We start from the raw sequence: 10,156 nt of genomic DNA on the forward strand, positions 1-10,156 counted from the left end.
GGAGCCCGCCCCGGGCCAGGAGCGAATTCCTGGGTCCCAGTGGGTCCCGGTTGCTCCTTGTTTGGGGAGAGTGTTGCTTTTACCTTACCTGGGATGCTGCGTGAGTTCAAGCTCCTGGGAGTCCCTGTTTCTCTCGGGTTTTCTGGGGTTGAGTACGGAGCTGCCGCCTGCGACCTACTCTATGCTCGGGCCCAAACCGGAAGTGCTGATTTACTTCTTGATATTTTTGTTATGGGAATGTTACTGATGTGTTGTCAATGACGGTAAAGATGATTATCTTATTCTACTTTGCTGAAACTTTTGAGTTCTTATGTCCTCATATATAGGGCTATACTGTCTTCAAATAGAGATTACATCATTTTTTACTCTCTCGTTTGCCTCTTTTATTTCTTTCTTTCATTTTTTTGCCCTAGCAAATAAGATTTGAACACTATTGGGTAAGAGTGGAAAAAGTAGATATCCTTGACTTTGAGGATTTGTTTCACATTTGGTATCCTGTTGACTATAGTTTTCTTTTGTACAGCCTTTATTGTCTTATGCCTTTCTTCTATCCTAATTTGTTCAGGCCTTTTATCAGGACTTTGTCAAATACCTTTTTTCCATCTCAAAATGATTCTATGTTTCTGATCTTGAGTCTATGTTTCTGACCTTGAGTCTATTTATATGATATATTATATTTCTTGATTTATTTATTTTAAAGTAATTTTGCATCCTTGGAACATAATCAAATTGGTGACAATGAATGTTCTTTTATACTGGATTGTTGAGAATTTTTGCATCTATGTTCATCAGAGAGATTGACAACCTATGGATACATTTTGTGTTGCATCCTTATTCAACGTTAATATTGAGATGATGCTGCCTTTGTGGAATGAGTTTGACAGTATTTTTCCCTTAAGTATATAAGTATCTTAATTTTGCAATGGAAAACATTGATCTGGTCAGAAGAAAACACTGTAAAACTGAATAGTACTTTTCTAATAATGTGGGGGGAAGCCAGTTATTAGTACTTGGAGACAGAGAATGAGGTTTGCAGGCCACTCAGATAAGAAGCAACAAGTCAACCAGTACTTCCACTATCCTCCATAGAAAGAAAGGGGGAAAAGCATAACCAAAATACATGGACTCTGCCTTGTGTTGACCAATCACTCCTGGGCATGTGGGATCTCCTGTAATATGGTTGATATACCCAGCAAAACTCCCGTGAAGGAAACTGATTTTCCACCAGAATTTGGGTGGAATTGAGGCAGGGGAAGAATATGATCAAAATATATTTTCTAAATTTTTTAAAACAAAAATAAGTTAGTTTTAAAAAGAAAGGAAAATATAAATCACATTCTTTTAAGATACAAAAGTATTGTATTTATGAATATTAAAAAGTAATAGTGCCGGGCAGTGGTGGTGCACGCTTTTAATTCCAACACTTGGGAGGCAGAGGCAGGCAAATTTCTGAGTTCGAGGCCAGCCTGGTCTACAGAGTGAGTTCCAGGATAGCCAGGGCTACACAGAGAAACCCTGTCTTGAAAAACCAAAAAAAAAAAAAAGTAATGGTAAAATACCCAAAAGTATAGATTTAAAATAGAGACATTAATAACAGATAGGCACTGTATTCTCAATACTAAGTAGAAACCAATCCTAGCCTAGAAAACTTTATTGTGACATTTAAGACAATTAGTACTAAAAAATGTTCACTCGTCTGTGGTATTGATCACTCAGAAATGTGACAGAAGATAAGATCAATAAGCCAAGGATTTAATATGTGTATGCATATGTTTGTGTGTATGTGTACATGAGGCTGTGCGCATGGGTCTTGTGTGCCCGTGTGCATGTGTGTGTACCTTTAACTCAATCAACATTTTATTTTATTTTTTTAGATTTATTTATTTATTATATATGAATACACTGTAGCTGTCCTCAGACACACCAGAAGAGGGCATCAGATCTCATTACAGATGGTTGTGAGCCACCATGTGGTTGCTGGGATTTGAACTCAGTACCTCTGGAAGTGCAGTCAGTGCTCTTAACCACTGAGCCATCTCCAGCCCTCAATCAACATTTTAAAACCTCTATATTCCATATACTTTTAAAATGTAATTACTTATTAATTTTCATCTTCTTTAGAAAAAAACCTACAAATGAATCCTATATAAAATGAAACTTATGTAGAAGATTTAACTTGCATGGCCATATTTCAAAGAAAAAAGGAAAATGTTTAGAATTTGTCTCCTGCCCTGCAATAAGTAATTGATGGATGAGGAATTTAGACCTGCGTTTGCTGTATCTCAAAGCTTGTAGTTTCCCATTTGAGACCAAATGAGAAAGATTTTAGCTGCTACGATGCACAAGGTAAAATCACCAAAGGGAAGTTTATATTGACTTCCTGAACCTTCAGTTTAAAGGTGTTCCCACCCTGAAATTTTAATGATATTTGAACAAAAATTACTCCACTTTCAGTTTGTACTGAGCCAGGAAGATTATTTAAATATTCCTGTTGCTAGAAAATACCTCAGCATTTCTCTAAGAAGTCTCCCTTTGGTATGATCTATCCTAATCAATAAGCAAGGTTGTTCTTAGGCACTTTTTGTACTGATCCATTTGTTTTAATTATTGGGGAAGCAACTTTCCCTCTCCAAGTTCACTCTTCTCGCTCTCAGGTGGAAACGTTCTAGTGTACTCAGGTGATGTTGAGACGCTTCCTTCTAATGATGCTGCCTCCTGGAGTTCCAGGTCCCTTTGTAGCTCTCTAGACAGTTGCTCCTTGACTATGAACAAGTCTCAGAGATTGAAATGACTTCATGAAATTTATTTAATAAATGATTTGACCCATGTAAAAATCATCTTTTAAATACCCTGTCTGGAAGGCCAAGATGACACTGAAGAGGAAGCCCCCATCTAGGAAGACTGAGTTGCTCCCTCACCCTGTTTCCATAGCCTCTTATGCAAATTCCTTTAATAGTCATTATTTCCTGGAAGCATTACTATTGCTTTAATTGTGTTTCTCATCTCCTGCCAGGTTTCTTAAGAATTTGAATACAAGCTTACCTGGCATTTATAGTTTTGGATCCCTGAAATTTAGTTTAAATCTTTATACATTATAGAACTGAAAGGAGTAAAATTCTAGGGTTGTCCTTCCAGTTGGATTCTTTGGTAAGTATGAATTTTAGTTACAACTGTGCGGACTTCAGATGGGTTGCATGGAACTTCCATGAGCTAAAGTATCATGAAACCGTAGACAGGAGGCAGGAGTGCTTCCTTATCTTAAGCAGTGTTTCGGATTCGATTCTGCTTCTAGGTTTTATTTTCCCAGTATGACTTAGTTAATGTTCTAGCTAAAAAGAGAGTAAGTAACTTTTTAAATTAATGTCTTACTGTGAGAAAAAGTGAATAGCTATTAGCATAAATCTCTCCAATAGCATTAGACAATAACCACTTATAATTACCTGACAACAAATATAGTTGTTGGGAAATAGTTACCTGAGGATTTTTTCTGTACCTTTTCTTCATTTGATTTTTAAAATATATGTCACTTACATAATAAGTAAGAATGTCTTATAGACACATTGACTTATAGCATGGCACACAAACAATGAAGGAGTAAAGAAAGGAAGGGCATTTAAGAGAGAAATTGACCAGGAGAGAGCTCTGTCCAGTATCTAGACACTGAAAGACACATGGGGTAATAAAACTAGCCATCCAACTCACAAACCACATGCTCTGGTTGTGGGGCAAATCCACAAAAATCAACACAGAAAATGAATGGCATGAAGGTTTGCTCCTCATTAGAGAACAGGAACTCAAGTGGCCAGGGAAGAAAGTGTGGGACAAGATAGACAGATTACATCTTTGCCCAAACAGTTGGTGGCACAAAGATGGACTGTGTACCTATATCCACTTGTGTGGACTCATAAAGATGGAATATGAACCTGTGATAGATATCTAAGGACATAATGGCAAACTTGGAACTTGATCTAAGAGGAGTGACAACACAGAAACAGACTCTGAACTCTTGTCTTGTCCTCATTCCTTTACTTTTAACCTTCTAAGATTAATGACTAACCCAGATATTGTCAGCTTTATCTGACCCTTACTTTTCTCCCCTCTTTTGAGAAGGGGTCTCTAAAGCACAGAGGATGGCCTTGACCCTGAGTCTTCTTGTCTTAGTCTTCTGTACTCTAAGTTGTTGTAGGATGCCTGAATTCACTTTTTTTAACCCCCCTTTTTATTTTGTTCTAACCTCAGCTGGAGCTGCCTTAGCCCCTTAAGACTTCTGCTAGGCGTTTTGTCCCAGAAACGCAAAGACTCAATAATATTTTAGGACCAATGCATTTCCCACTGAAATGTAAACCAATGCTCATTTCTAGTATGAAATATACTAGGGCTTATCCAGCTGATGAACATCATAGCCCAACCACATTCAAGGTTTCCATTTTCTAATAGTCTCTAAGCTACAAACTGATTAATCAACAACCCATTCATGAGGTTTGAACCCTCAGAGCTCTAACTCGATACATTGCTACACCGAGGTTCAAGCTTTTAGCACTCCATGGAAGTGTCAGAGACAAACCACCACAGAGCTCATGACTTCAAGAATTTTAATCAGACTAATGTACCTATGCTGTCTAAATGAAACAACAAAGCTTAAATGGTACCACATCTATTTTCAGTATATATTTGCTCATATTTACTCTTGAAATTTATTGCTGAGAGAAAAAAATCTTCTTTGAAAATGTTACCACCAACTGACAACTCTTTGTTGCTGAAGAGCATGGACAGTGACATATCATAAGATTAATGTTTCCCATGCTTTCCAAACAACTATATTCTGCAGTCTATGCTCCAAGGAGTAATTCTCTTGTTCACCTCTGATGATTTAAGGAACACCTTTTGTTAGGCTTCAGCTGCCATAGGTAGTGAAGGTTTTTAGAGGTTTGGATAGTAGACTAAAACCTTCTGGAAATGATTCGCTGTTCTTGAAGCCATTTAAAACAGTTGTGGTTTGTGAGGTATCAAAATAATTGGTATTATCAGGAAGACGGAAGAAACTGTTTCGAATGCTAGAGGAGCTACCTTTTTATGACTGTGAAAAAATATCGAAGAAAATCAACTTAGGGTCTACTTTTTCCAAACTGTCTTCACCTCCTAATAGCCCGTAAGCTGTGAACTTAAGTAACCCAATTAGAGCCCTCATAACCCAATCACCATTCAGGGCCCCAATTCTGTAACAAACAGAGACAAACTATAACAAATCTCAAGACCAACAAAGGAAATAACTAGAACTCTAAGAGAGGACTCTAAACATGGTGGCCACACAATAGCTCCATAGGAAACCCCTCCTATGCATCTTTGTCTCCTCCAGTACTAGATCTGTAGGAGACATTCTGTGGCTTTTTATGGCACTGTTACTAATACAGAGCCATGCTCATTAGACTGAATAATCCCACAGGCTGGCTAGGCATCTCATGCATAGATAACAGAAATTCAGCTTTCAGTCTCCTCTGCCTAGAAAAGTCTTAGCCAACTCAGATTTTAAAACTCTTCCTCAAGTTTCATCTGAGATAGGTGTCTTGCTTCTTTTTATCTCACCAGTCATCTCTGGGTAGATGTTGACACCTCTCTATGGATCTGTACAGTCAGACAGTTCAGCTCTTTCACCCACTGATCTCATTAGCTTGCTTTTGCACTAAATACAGTGGATGTTAATTTTTTCCTAATTCTTGAAGATTCCATGAATGCCTAGGGGAAGCTATATGAATATCCTAGCTGCTTGTTGCCATAGCCCAATGCTGACTTCTGAAGTGTCTCAGCCACTGCTGTGAAAAATACCTTATGCCAGACACCCATCACAAAGCTTGGTGAATTTTGCTTCATTTGATTAAATGAGTAAACAAAATGTCATATATTTCCAACTTAACAGTAAAGTGTGTTCAATAAAAGGAAAAATGAGATTCATTTAAATGTGCACTGTACAGGATTCTGAAGTCATTTCTACCCACACTCAACGGGTGACATATCTCTTGATCACCCAAGAGATGGGTTGTAGTTAGTACAAATGTGGTCCCTCATTTGGAGGAGGGCCATCTGAAATGTATACAGGAAGAATTCCTCATTTACATGAAGACCTGTACCATAATGGATATAAACAGTCCTTCCGTAAAGTGAAAGCTTGCTGTGATGGACGTAAACATGTAGCCAGATACCCTCTTTCTGTCCACTCCTTTGAAAGCCACCCTATATTATCCCGTGGTGCTGTAACATTCTGTGCAATAAAGGGTTTCTGTTGAGTGGGTATTTTTGCAATTACATTTGACCTCTATCATTAGCAGAGTGTGCTGAGATGGTAACATAAGTGAGAACTACAGCAGTAGCGGTCAAACTGTGGCAGCCATGATGGTGTGATGGTGACAGCAACATGATGGTGAAGCATGGGCAGCATAAGAGCTTTAGGGAGCAGCTGGCCAGACGTGATGTGGTAACAGATGACAGATCTATGAAGAGCTGAAGACAAGAAGCTGCACATCTGGTAGATGGAAGAATTTCAGAGCCTTAAGGACTGAGTGTCTCCAATTAGCCGTCTCATGAAGAGCAAATGATGTTATAAAGTTTACCATATAACAAAATTGCTAGCTGCTCACTTATCTGTAATATAAAACCTCACACAATTGGCCCTGGAGGCAAGGCCAGGCAACAACTTCTCTTAACTGACCACAGTGTATCCAATTTCTTGTAGGAATGGCATTCTTTCTAAGAACTGTGCTTCTCTCTGTCTACTGTGTGTGTTCTTTACTAAAATTTTATAAGAAACTGAGAAGACAGCACAGTGGGGAAAGGGTTTCACGGACCTGAGTTCAGATCCACAAGACCCATGTAAAAGCCACATGTAGTATCCCTGTGGGTAGATGAGAGGCAGACAAGACAATTCCCAAAGTCCCTGAGCAAGTTATCATCAGTATATTTCAGAAGAAAAAAACAAAAAACTTTGTTTTGAACAAGGAGGAAGTCAAGGATCTCTACTACACAGGGTTTTCTTCTGACCACCACAAGGATGTGTGGTATGTACCTGTCACACTCTCACAAATGCCATGTATACATGCACACACATGAACATATACATACACACACACATACACAGAGAGAGAGAGACAGAGACAGAGAGACAGAGTCAGACAGAGACAAACAGAGACAGAGACAGAGAGAAGTTTTGTTATACACATTTGTATATACACAAAATACAATATTTAGTATGGTTATTTTGAAAAACATAAAATCATGAGTATTGTTCAGTTCTTATTTATACTTCTCTGAGTTTTTCATTTTTATGTATAGAATATATTGTCTTGGTAAGTAAGGTGCACTATGTCTATGCTAATGTCAAATGTAACTTTGGTAACATTTTTTTATTGGCAACATTTACAGAATAGACTTTATTGCTTGTAGATGTGGAAAGAACAACATGTTAGTCTTTATTACAAAGGCAGAAGTTTCATTTTTAGGTGCACCATATTGTTTTAATTAGGACTAAAGGCATTGTCAACAAAGAATAAGATCAGCCTGGTTGAGAACAAGGAAAAATTACATTACTTTAAGGCTAATTAGATCTGTAGCCCTGGAGACACACATTCAAGTAGCCTTAAATTTTGTTCCCATGCTCAGAGAAGATGGAAACTGTGTTTAGGACTTAAACTGACAGGAAGGCTAGAAGTCACAGTGTTTGTTACTCAGGATTATGATTGATGCTGTCAAAAATGTAGCATAAATTGAAGCTGTCTCGTAGAATGGACCCATGGCTATCTCGTTTATAGCAAAGAAAGGTCATTAAAGGTTAGCTGAAGGTCAGTATGTTGGCATCTAGTCTATAAGCAGACCCTCTTGTGGGCCGACAGAAATTTCTTTTTTAAATGCACTGAACCAAGCTCAATGTTTCTGTTTTCTTCCTGGATGGCATATAAATTTGAAAGGAAACAACATGGATTCTTGCTGTAAAATGAGACTTATAAAATTTGAGCACTTCCAGAAGGTCAATATTTATATTTACTAAAAGTTTAGTCAAAGTTTATCATAGATAAACATGTTTCTGTTATGATATTAAATACTAGAACGATACAAAATAATGCTAATCAACTTTCTATATTTCAGGTGTCAATCACAGAAGAGCCAGGTTATCATACATTCAAAGGAACCATTTTTTCTTCGATGGGAATTATGATTCCATCACACAACCAAAAGCTAGTTCAAGGTTTATTCACATAGAGGACAGGGATGGGACATTTGAGTGAATCAAAGGCAGAGATGGTCAGATCTTGAGTTACTTGCTCTGATTTGGGGTTGATGGATAGGGGCTGCCTGTAGAAGATTGCACATTGGTTATTTCCAGGTAACAGCAGATTGTCTTGTGATGACCTACTTCTTGGAATCATAGGGATGTTTACTCAAGCACACACAGTCAATTAACCTCTCAAAACGCCATCATGCCATCAACAAGATGAAGTCTTTTTTCCAGTAAGTTCTACAAAAGTTTTACAAAATAAAGAAAAACACCCTCAATATTTTATACATTAAAGACTTTTTCTTAGTTTCCCAAGGACAGTTTTATTACCCCTTTCATTAAGTTGTTTTCTTTAAAAGAAAATCTGTTGCTAGGGAACCCCATCCATCTGAACAGCATTACATGATGACACCATCGTGAGTGAAAGCAGATGTGGGACCACAACTTGTTTATCTTTCATTTAGCTAGAAAAAAAAACAAGTATGCTTTCAGCAATGTCTCCATTTTCTTTCTTCTAGTTTTAAAGCTAAGTATAAACAGTGTATATGGAATTTTATCTGACAGTACCATAGACTGTGGAGAATAAAGGAATATAGTTTTACATGTGGAAGTTAAGTAGTAAGGTTTTTTTTTAATCATGAAACGGCTGACAACTTTTCAAGGCACTATATTTAAATATCAATATCTACTATTTTCTTCAAAGTTCATATATTATTTGACCCATTGAAAAACAGTGAGATGACCATAGTAACTTCCATTTTAAGGACAGCTCAGAAATTCATACTCACACTGTGGACAAGTATAGTTACTATATGAAATGGGTAGCCATATGCTGCTTACAAGCTACTCCTGGCATATCTCTGTTCCTTCAAGCATATCACTGTCACAGTTGCTTTCCAGTTCTATAATTAATACCATGACCAAAAGCAACTTGGGAGGAAAAGTTTTATTTTACCTTGTAACTTGTAGTTCATAACTGAAAGAACCCAAGCTAGACACTAAAGAAAAACAGGAATCTGGATACAGAGACCATAGAGGAATGCTACTTATTGGCTTTCTTGTTAGCCTCATATTCAATTACCTGTCTTATACTTTCCAGGGCTACATCTTCAGGATAATACCTCCCACATCAAACCCTAATCAAGAAATTGCCCTCACAGACTTTTCTACAGACAAATCCAATGGAGTCATTTTCTTAATTAAGGTTCCATCTTTCTCAATGATCCTAGTTTGTAACAAGCTGACAAAAAACTAGCCATAACACTGTCAATTTGATACACGCATGGGTAGATATTAAACCATAGCTTTCCCTGTTTGATTTGTCCCCAAGATCTCATGTTAATATAATAAGACAGTATTACTTTAAAAGTCTCACCTTAAAAAAAATCTTGGTAGTATTAGAGCTTTGTCTCCTGTTTGGCTTGCTTACACCACTCAGGGAACCTATTCCAGGCATCAGAAAAAAGCCCTTCTTCCTTAGTTTAGGCTCAGCTTCTTTAACCCCACTTTCTTGACACTTGCCTCCAATTGCCTAGACACCTTCTTCACCTTGGGACTCTCTAGTTACTCATGTGGCCCTAGTAAGAGTTCAAGCCCTCCTTGGCTCCATTATCTCTGTAATCCTCCAACCACAAAGCCTTCCACTCTGTCTCATGTTTGGGGGTATAAAAGCTCACGTCAAAAATCAGGTTTTATGAGGTCAAGAATTGTAGAAGAGAATATAATACCCAAGTAATTAAAACAATACTTTATACCAGATATACAGAACTTCTTATTTGTAAGATATAACCCAGTGTCTATGTCCACAAGAAACACACAAACACACACACACACACACACAGAGAGAGAGAGAGAGAGAGAGAGAGAGAGAGAGAGAGAGAGAGAGAGAGAGAG

The 10,156-nt window shown here is 37.7% G+C and overlaps 1 protein-coding gene and 1 pseudogene across 2 annotated transcripts in view; one reads left to right on the forward strand and one right to left on the reverse strand.

Moving 5' to 3' along the window:
• LOC114613610 overlaps window positions 1-6,517 on the reverse strand; it is a 33,296-nt pseudogene extending 26,779 nt beyond the window's left edge.
• Window positions 1-10,156, forward strand: part of Plscr4 (phospholipid scramblase 4) — a 128,392-nt gene that overhangs the window by 50,048 nt on the left and 68,188 nt on the right. The gene's annotated exons all lie outside the window — the stretch shown is intronic.

The sequence above is a fragment of the Grammomys surdaster genome, unplaced genomic scaffold (genome assembly GCF_004785775.1).
Source record: "Grammomys surdaster isolate TR1022 unplaced genomic scaffold, NIH_TR_1.0 126248, whole genome shotgun sequence".
Classification (NCBI taxonomy): Eukaryota; Metazoa; Chordata; class Mammalia; order Rodentia; family Muridae; genus Grammomys; species Grammomys surdaster.